The sequence below is a fragment of the Rattus norvegicus genome, chromosome 13 (genome assembly GCF_036323735.1).
Source record: "Rattus norvegicus strain BN/NHsdMcwi chromosome 13, GRCr8, whole genome shotgun sequence".
NCBI classification, from domain to species: domain Eukaryota; kingdom Metazoa; phylum Chordata; class Mammalia; order Rodentia; family Muridae; genus Rattus; species Rattus norvegicus.
The window spans coordinates 17,446,167-17,456,897 of record NC_086031.1 but is presented as its reverse complement, the minus strand read 5'-3'; positions in this window follow the sequence as shown (position 1 = coordinate 17,456,897).

Genomic DNA, 10,731 nt, shown 5'->3' with positions numbered 1-10,731 from the left:
CCTGCCAAGGGTATTCTTTTTCCTCATTTAAAGAAGGAGTGAAGCATTCACATTTTGATCATACGTCTTGAATTTCATTTGTTCTAAGGATCTAGGGTAATTCAAGCATTTGGGCTAAAAGCCACTTATCAATGAGTGCATACCATGTATGTCTTTCTGTGATTGGGTTAGCTCACTCAGGATGATATTTTCCAGTTCCAACCATTTGCCTACGAATTTCATAAACTCGTTGTTTTTGATAGCTGAGTAATATTCCATTGTGTAGATGTACCACATTTTCTGTATCCATTCCTCTGTTGAAGGGCATCTGGGTTCTTTCCATTTTCTGGCTATTATAAATAAGGCTGCGATGAACATAGTGGAGCACGTGTCTCTTTTATATGTTGAGGCATCTTTTGGGTATATGCCCAAGAGAGGTATAGCTGGATCCTCAGGCAGTTCAATGTCCAATTTCCTGAGGAACCTCCAGACTGATTTCCAGAATGGTTTTACCAGTCTGCAATCCCACCAAAAATGGAGGAGTGTTCCTCTTTCTCCACATCCTCGCCAGCATCTGCTGTCACCTGAGTTTTTGATCTTAGCCATTCTCACTGGTGTGAGGTGAAATCTCAGGGTTGTTTTGATTTGCATTTCCCTTATGACTAAAGATGTTGAACGCTTCTTTAGGTGTTTCTCAGCCATTCGGCATTCCTCAGCTGTGAATTCTTTGTTTAGCTCTGAACCCCATTTTTTAATAGGGTTATTTGTTTCCATGCGGTCTAACTTCTTGAGTTCTTTGTATATTTTGGATATAAGGCCTCTATCTGTTGTAGGATTGGTAAAGATCTTTTCCCAATCTGTTGGTTGCCGTTTTGTCCTAACCACAGTGTCCTTTGCCTTACAGAAGCTTTGCAGTTTTATGAGATCCCATTTGTCGATTCTTGATCTTAGAGCATAAACCATTGGTGTTTTGTTCAGGAAATTTTTTCCAGTGCCCATGTGTTCCAGATGCTTCCCTAGTTTTTCTTCTATTAGATTGAGTGTATCAGGTTTGATGTGGAGGTCCTTGATCCACTTGGACTTAAGCTTTGTACAGGGTGATAAGGATGGATCGATCTGCATTCTTCTACATGTTGCCCTCCAGTTGAACCAGCACCATTTGCTGAAAATGCTATCTTTTTTCCATTGGATGGTTTTGGCTCCTTAGTCAAAAATCAAGTGACCATAGGTGTGTGGGTTCATTTTTGGGTCTCAATTCTATTCCATTGGTCTATCTGTCTGTCTCTGTACCAATACCATGCAGTTTTTATCACTATTGCTCTGTAATACTGCTTGAGATCAGGGATAGTGATTCCCCCTGAAGTCTTTTATTGTTGAGGATAGCTTTAGCTATCCTGGGTTTTTTGTTATTCAAGATGAATTTGCAAATTGTTCTAATTCTTTGAAGAATTGGATTGGTATTTTGATGGGGATTGCATTGAATCTGGAGATTGCTTTTGGTAAAATGGCCAATTTTACTATATTAATCCTGCCAATCCATGAGCATGGGAGATCTTTCCATCTTCTGAGGTCTTCTTCAATTTCTTTCCTCAGTGTCTTGAAGTTCTTAGTGTACAGATCTTTTACTTGCTTGGTTAAAGTCACACCGAGGTACTTTGTATTATTTGGGTCTATTATGAAGGTTGTCGTTTCCCCAATTTCTTTCTCGGCTTGTTTCTCTTTTGTATAGAGGAAGGCAACTGATTTATTTGAGTTAATTTTATACCCAGCCACTTTGCTGAAGTTGTTTATCAGCTTTAGTAGTTCTCTGGTGGAACTTTTGGGATCACTTAAATATACTATCATGTCATCTGCAAATAGTGATATTTTGACCTCTTCTTTTCCGATCTGTATCCCCTTGATCTCCTTTCTTGTCTGATTGCTCTGGCTAGAACTTCAAGAACTATATTGAATAAATAGGGAGAGAGTCGGCAGCCTTGACTAGTCCCTGATTTTAGTGGGATTGCTTCAAGTTTCTCTCCATTTAGTTTAATGTTAGCAACTGGTTTGCTGTATATGGCTTTTACTATGTTTAGGTATGGGCCTTGAATTCCTATTCTTTCCAGGACTTTTATCATGAAGGGGTGTTGAATTTTGTCAAATGCTTTCTCAGCATCTAATGAAATGATAATGTGGTTCTGTTCTTTCAGTTTGTTTATATAATGGATCACGTTGATGGTTTTCCGTATATTAAACCATCCCTGCATGCCTGGGAAGAAGCCTACTTGATCATGGTAGATGATTGTTTTGATGTGCTCCTGAATTCGGTTTGCCAGAATTTTATTGAGTATTTTTGCATTGATATTCATTAGGGAAATTGGTCTGAAGTTCTCTTTCTTTGTTGTGTCTTTGTGTGGTTTAGGTATAAGAGTAATTGTGGCTTCGTAGAAGGAATTCGGTAGGGCTCCATCTGTTTCAATTTTGTGGAATAGTTTGGATAATATTGGTATGAGGTCTTCTATGAAGGTTTGATAGAATTCTGCACTAAACCTGTCTGGACCTGGGCTCTTTTTGGTTGAGAGACCTTTAATGACTGCTTCTATTTCCTTAGGAGTTATGGGGTTGTTTAACTGGTTTATCTGTTCCTGATTTAACTTCGATACCTGGTATCTGTCTAAGAAATTGTCCATTTCCTGAAGATTTTCAAGTTTTGTTGAATATAGGTTTTTATAGTAAGATCTGATGATTTTTTGTATTTCCTCTGAATCTGTAGTTATGTCTCCCTTTTCATTTCTGATTTTGTTAATTTGGACACACTCTCTGTGTCCTCTCGTTAGTCTGGCTAAGGGTTTATCTATCTTGTTGATTTTCTCAAAGAACCAACTTTTGGTTCTGTTGATTCTTTCTATGGTCCTTTTTGTTTCTACTTGGTTGATTTCAGCTCTGAGTTTGATTATTTCCTTCCTTCTACTCCTCCTGGGTGTATTTGCTTCTTTTTGTTCTAGAGCTTTTAGGTGTGCTGTCAAGCTGCTGACATATGCTCTTTCCTGTTTCTTTCTGCAGGCACTCAGCGCTATGAATTTTCCTCTTAGCACAGCTTTCATTGTGTCCCATAAGTTTGGGTATGTTGTACCTTCATTTTCATTAAATTCTAAAAAGTTTTTAATTTCTTTTTTTATTTCTTCCTTGACCAGGTTATCATTGAGTAGAGCATTGTTCAATTTCCACATATATGTGGGCATTCTTCCCTTATTGTTATTGAAGACCAGTTTTAGGCCGTGGTGGTCCGATAACACACATGGGATTATTTCTATCATTCTGTACTTGTTGAGGCCCGTTTTTTAACCAATTATATGGTCAATTTTGGATAAAGTACCACGAGGAGCTGAGAAGAAGGTACATCCCTTTGCTTTAGGATAAAAAGTTCTATCAATATCCGTTAAGTCCATTTGGCTCATGACTTCTCTTAGTCTGTCTACGTCTCTGTTTATTTCTGTTTCCATGATCAGTCCATTGATGAGAGTGGGGTGTTGAAATCTCCCACTATTATTGTATGAGGTGCAATGTGTGTTTTGAGCTTTAGTAAGGTTTCTATTACGCATTTAGGTGCCCTTGTCTTTGGGGCATAGATGTTTAGGATTGAGAGTTCATCTTGGTGGATTTTTCCTTTGATGAATATGAAATGTACTTCCTTATCTTTTTTGATGACTTTTAGTTTGAAATTGATTTTATTTGATATTAGAATGGCTACTCCAGCTTGCTTCTTCTGACAATTTGCTTGGAAAGTTGTTTTCCAGCCTTTTACTCTGAGGTAGTGTCTGTCTTTGTCTCTGTGGTGTGTTTCCTGTAGGCAGCAGAATGCAGGGTCCTCGTTGCATATCCAGTTTGTTAATCTATGTCTTTTTATTGGGGAGTTGAGGCCATTGATATTGAGAGATATTACGGAATAGTGATTATTGCTTCCCGTTATATTCATATTTGGATGTGAGGTTATGTTTGTGTGCTTTCATTCTCTTTGTTTTGTTGCCAAGACTATTAATTTCTTGCTTCTTCTAGGGTATAGCTTGCCTCCTTATGTTGGGCTTTACCATTTATTATCCTTTGTAGTGCTGGATTTGTAGAAAGATATTGTGTAAATTTGGTTTTGTCATGAACTATCTTTGTTTCTCCATCAATGTTTATTAAGAGTTTTGCTGGATACAGTAACCTGGGCTGGCCTTTGTGTTCACTTAAGGTCTGTATGACATCAGTCCAGGATCTTCTGGCCTTTATAGTTTCTGGCGAGAAGTCTGGTGTGATTCTGATGGGTCTGCCTTTATATGTTACTTGACCTTTCTCCCTTACTGCTTTTAATATTCTTTCTTTATTTTGTGCGTTTGGTGTTTTGACAACTATGTGACAGGAGGTGTTTCTTTTCTGGTCCAATCTATTTGGAGTTCTGTAGGCTTCTTGTATGTCTATGGTATCTCTATTTTTAGGTTAGGGGAGTTTTCTTCTATGATTTTGTGAAGATATTTACTGTTCCTTTGAGCTGGGAGTCTTCACTCTCTTCTATACCTATTATCCTTAGGTTTGATCTTCTCATTGAGTCCTGGATTTCCTGTATGTTTTGGACCAGTAGCTTTCTCCTCTTTACATTATCTTTGACAGTTGAGTCAATGATTTCTATGGAATCTTCTGCTCCTGAGATTCTCTCTTCCATCTCTTGTATTCTGTTGGTGAAGCTTGTATCTACAGCTCCTTGTCTCTTCTTTTGGTTTTCTATATCCAGGGTTGTTTCCATGTGTTCTTTCTTGATTGCTTCTATTTCCATTTTTAATTCCTTCAACTGTTTGTTTGTGTTTTCCTGGAATTTTTTCAGGGATTTTTGTGTCTCCTCTCTATGGGCTTCTACTTGTTTATTTATGTTTTCCTGGAATTCTTTCAGGGATTTTTGTGTCTCCTCTCTATGGGCTTCTACTTGTTTATTTATGTTTTCCTGGAATTCTTTCAGGGATTTTTGCGATTCCTCTCTGTAGGCTTCTACTTGTTCTCTAAGGGAGTTCTTTACGTCTTTCTTGAAGTCCTCCAGCATCATGATCAAAAATGATTTTGAAACTAGATCTTGCTTTTCTGGTGTGTTTGGATATTCCATGTTTGTTTTGATGGGAATATTGGGCTCCGATGGTGCCATGTAGTCTTGGTTTCTGTTGCTTGGGTTCCTGCGCTTGCCTCTCGCCATCAGATTATCTCTAGTCTTACTTTGTTCTGCTATTTCTGACAGTGGCTATACTGTCCTATAAGCCTGTGTGTCAGGAGTGCTGTAGACCTGTTTTCCTCTCTTTCAGTCAGTTATGGGGACAGAGTGTTCTGCTTTCGGGCGTGTAGTTTTTCCTCTCTACAGGTCTTCAGCTGTTTCTGTGGGCCTGTGTCTTGAGTTCACCAGGCAGCTTTCTTGCAGCAGAAAATTTGGTCTTACCTGTGGTCCCGAGGCTCAAGTTTGCTCATGGGGTGCTGCCCACGGGCTCTCTCCAGCGGCAGCAACCAGGAAGACCTGTGCCGCCCCTTCCGGGAGCTTCAGTGCACCAGGGTTCCAGATGGTCTTTGGCTTTTTCCTCTGGCGTCCGAGTTGTGTGTGCAGAGAGCAGTCTCTTCTGGTTTCCCAGGCTTGTCTGCCTCTCTGAAGGTTTAGCTCTCCCTCCCACGGGATTTGGGTGCAGAGAACTGTTTATCTGGTCTGTTTCCTTCAGGTTCTGGTGGTGTCTCAGGCAGGGGTCCTGCCGCTCCTGGGACCTCCCCCACGGGAGCCCAGAGGCCTTCTACAGTTTCCTCTTGGGCCAGGGATGTGGGCAGGGGTGAGCAGTGTTGGTGGTCTCTTCCGCTCTGCAGCCTCAGGAGTGCCCACCTGACCAGGTGGTTGGGTCTCTCTCTCACAAGGTCTGGGTGCAGAGAGCTGCTGCGGGCCGGGATGCGCGGGTGTGGGACTTCCGGTAAACACAGAACGTGCCCGGTCCTAGAGGAATTCTGCTTCCGTGTGTCCCAAGCTCACCAGGCAGCTTTCTTGCAGCAGAAAATTTGGTCTTACCTGTGGTCCCGAGGCTCAAGTTCGCTCGTGGGGTGCTGCCCACGGGCTCTCTGCAGCGGCAGCAACCAGGAAGACCAGGAGAACTATTTTCAAGTAAACTTATTAATCTATTAACTGAATAAACAGAAAAATCCCTTCTTGCAGGATATCCTAATTAACTTTTAAAGTTCTTAATATCCCATTATGTGTATTAAACTTAATGATGAGTTTGGGATGGAGAAACCTCATTAAAGTAATAGTAGGTGTGAGTTGGATGGTAGATTAGTGCTTAGAAACCCTCTTCATTGAGGACTTGTGTATCAATTGTGAGAAACTGTAAAGAGCAACCAGCCTTCTGCCCTCAAGAGTTCTCCTCAGCAGTTGAGACCATTCTCCTAAGAAAACAGCCTTCTCAGATTCTCCCTCATCCTTATCAGCACCGAATCCAGAACTAGAGATGTGAATCCCTTCTCCCAAAATATAGTATATGCCAGAGGGTCCATTGCAGCCTAACACTTTCCTTGGGACTATCTTACTTTGTGGGCTTACATCCTAGAAAATCAGCTTTTTCTTCATTAACCTGCGTTCTGTAACTTTTCTTGGGGAGAAAAAAATGTATATTCACCCACAACCTGCACCAAAGACATAACAACCAGAAAAAAATGGTTCTAGCTCAGTAAGCCAGTGAGTTTGTTGAGCGTATGTACAGGACCTTAGTAACTGAAAGTAAAATGCATCACTGAAAAGCCAAGTAAAGCATGGGTTGAAAACTTGTGGAGTTCTATCCCTCAGGAGCCCTGTACTACTTACAGATAGTTCATTTATAGTGCCTTCTCACCTCAGTTACCACTATTGCTTATATAATCTTATGAATCTTATAAATTTTAGGAGCCTCTTAGGGCTTATGAGATAATAGTAAGTATCAAGTATCTTACTGAAGGCTTAAAGTGCCTTGATCTAAGAGGGAATGCTTCATTTCAGAGGAAATAGCTTCACTGCACCTTCCCATGCACAGGTGATTTTACCAAAGGTTTTCTACTAACCTGCCAGACTAACCTCCACCCTAGGAAGTGCTCCTTGGGAATCCAGACCAACACCAATCTCCTTCCACTGGTGAGCACATAACAGGAGAAAACCAATATATAACATTTTATTCACACCTAAAGGGATTGATACATGAATTACCATCAACCATGTGGCCCCTTCTGTTGGGTTCCTGGTAAAAGAATGTAACCAAGGGTCCAGACAACTACTCTACTACCCAACTCTGAGAGATCTAGTTGAGTAGAAGTGCTGCAGAAATTTCCTGAGGAAAAGATGCTTTATTTTATTTCTGGAAAACAATCCATAACAAGCCACAAAAGCTAATTGGCGCAAATGTGTTCAAGCAATGCATAAAGATGAAGAAAAGCAAATGACAAATGTTAATGGTGGTTAGAATCTAAGCCTATGTTTCAGAGCTCTTGTAGTCTTATCTAAGAATGAAATAAAGGTACTCCAAGTTTTGAAAAAGAAGCAAGATTATTTCATTCAAAGCAACTCCACTGTACACTTGACAAACACAAAATTAAAGGCACTCAGTTAAGTGAAGGTACTCAATATCCCATTTATTACTTGAATCTTCCTTTTACAGAATTCAAGAGAAGGAGAATTTTTATTAATAAGGAACAATGTTTAGATAATTATCTGTGTTAACTAACAACTTCCTAACTATATACATATTTCTCTGAGAAGCTTTCCCCTTTCCTTAATGCTTCATATATTAACCATATGCCCACCCAATTATACAATGGTATACCATAATAAATGGTGTTTCCTCACTAAAAGTTACACAGTTTTCCTTGTTGTGCATATCTTCCAAACCAGTCCAGGTCAGATTATTTTATCTTTTTCTTTTGGGGTGTGTTTCTGGACTGTCTGAATAAAAACAGAACATTCTTAAGGGTTGCTAAGGGCATTAATGTATTTCCACTCTTTAAAGGAGGTGCAGACTGATGTAAGAAAATGTCCCAGGTTATTAATTGATTCCTAGGTTCATTGTCATGAAAGGCATACATGTACAGTCCAATGTTGTGATATTATTCCCTATGCTTTCATGACTCAAATGGATTTCAGGATTGAGACAGAGAGACAGGTCCTTACACACATGAGTATGACCTGGACCAACAAACTACTCACAGTGAAACAATATGCTGTGCCAGCAAGGAAAATATGCCACTTAGAAAGAAACAACCTTTTTTTTTTTTTTTTTTTTTTTCCCGGAGCTGGGGACCGAACCCAGGGCCTTGTGCTTCCTAGGCAAGCGCTCTACCACTGAGCTAAATCCCCAACCCTGAAAGAAACAACCCTAAGTGATTGGATATTTTAATCCTAGGACCTCCTGACCCCATATTGACACACACGCCATATTGAGCCACACACCACCTTGACTCCTCCCTCTTATGTGACTTTTGTGCAGACTGAGTTTCCAGGTCACGTGCCCCATTGCTATGTATAGTAAGCAAGAGAAGGTTGTTATGATCTTTACACAATTTCAGAACACAGCCACACTATATTTGCTTTTCATTTCATAGTTAAGCTTGTCATATTGTTTGTATCTATAATCTAGATTCTACAGGGCAAACTACTGAGCAAGTCTGTGAAAATGTTTATAGATATGCTTAATATAGGAGAGAATACCTAACCTATTAGTAGAGTGATAGGGTGGCTGGCAGAGCAAAAGGAAAGTGAGCTGACACCTTCATATCCCTCTGCATTTGGATTGTGGGTGTAATGTGATCTCCAATCCCATGATCCTGCCGAAATATTAACAAGTTAATCTAGTTAACAAGATTTAAAATCACCATGTAAATATAGCTCTGTCTATATGCAAAAGAGAGAGATTTTTTTTTTTTTTTTGTAAATTAGAGTGGGAAGATCTATGTGACTGCAGACAACACCATGGGTTGGGTCCTTTAACTATGTAAAATGAATGAGATTGGCTGAACACACATATATACACACCGGAAACACACACACACACACACACACACACACACACCTGTAATTATATTTTAACCTCAGGTATCATTTTTCAGAAGTTGCCCCCTTTTGTTTATTAAGGCAGGGTACTCACTGTGATAGGGAACTCATAATCATGCTGGTCAGATTGGTTCATGTGTCAACACATCTCTGGTTAGCAAAGGGATTACAAGCATATGGCACTATGACCTGTTTTGTCATGGGCAATGGAATCAAACCCAGTTTCTAATGCTTAAAAAGCATGCATTTTATTTTTTTTATTTTTTTCTTTCTTTTTCTTTTTTCTTTTCTTTTGGAGCTGGGGACCGAACCCAGGGCCTTGCACTTGCTAGGCAAGTGCTCTACCACTGAGCTAAATCCCCAACCCAAGCATGCACTTTATTGATTGAGCTAAGAGTATACAAAACAAATGACTGGAGAAGTCTCAATAACTGATCTGTCATTTGTATTTAAATCAAAAATTACAGGTTGCAGAGAAAACTATTAGTTTGGCAATATATATTATAAAATAATTGTGTCAAGTGCTAAACAAGGGTTAACACTGAGAATGCCTGTTGTACCAAGTGCTGTTAAATGTTATGTCTTGTTGATATAGCTCTCAAAGGAGAGATTGTATTATGTGGTCGATAAGAAGAAGCCAGCTCTGAAAAGCAAAAGCCTGAGTTTACTGGACAAGATGGTGTTGTACTTGAACTTGTCTATCTCTGACTCTCTAATGAACATTTGGGCTGGTGAAAAAAAAGCCAAGAATGAGAATTTTGCCCCTCTGGGCTAAACCAGCACCTGCCTGTGACATAGAGAAGGACATAATGGTGTTTCATACTTTGTTTTGCGGTTGAATCTCTGCTACAAATGACAATAGGGAAAATTTCAGCTTTGCTTTATTATGAGAAATGCTGCATGCATTGTTTTTTTTTTGATATGAGGGTGAATATATACTACCCTGCCTATCACTTTATTATAAAGCTGAAAATGACTTTGAACACCTGATCCTCCTGCCTCTACACTGCATGTTGGGATTGTATGTGTGTGCCACGGTACATGGTTTAGGCAGGGGGCCAGCTCTTACTCTACAAACACACCTAAATCCCTATTTCTGTTTAAAGGAAATACAGAATAGAAAACAAGATGTTTCATCCACCATTTGCAATAGCTAAGGTCTTAGAAAAAATTTTTTCTAGGGATATGCCTCAGGTAATCTTAAAATTTATGGCAGAGTAGTGCCCAAAGAGCACTGCCCTGAACAGCCATAGGATAAAGTTTTTTTCATGTCCTTTCCATAGCAAACTGATCATATCCTTCCTATGTATACTTCTGCAAAAGTGCTGAGGAGATGGGCCAGTTGGTAAAGTACAAGAATAAAGACATAAGTTGGTGTCTACATCCTTGTAAAAAAAAAAAAAAGAAAACAAAAACAAACAAACAAAAACAGAAAATAAAAAAAAAAGGTAGTAGAATGCACTTGTAATCCCAGCAGTGGTAAGATTATTATTAGAGCAGACAGATCTTTTGAGCTCCCTGACTAGCCATATAGCCTTGATTCTTCAGTAAAATTCTTGGTTAATGTGAAACCTTGACGAGATTATCCAATGACAATTATCCAATGTATATGTGTGTGTGTGTGTGTGTGTGTGTGTGTGTGTGTGTGTGTGTAGGGAAAAACACACATACATATTCACACACACACACACACACACACACACACACTT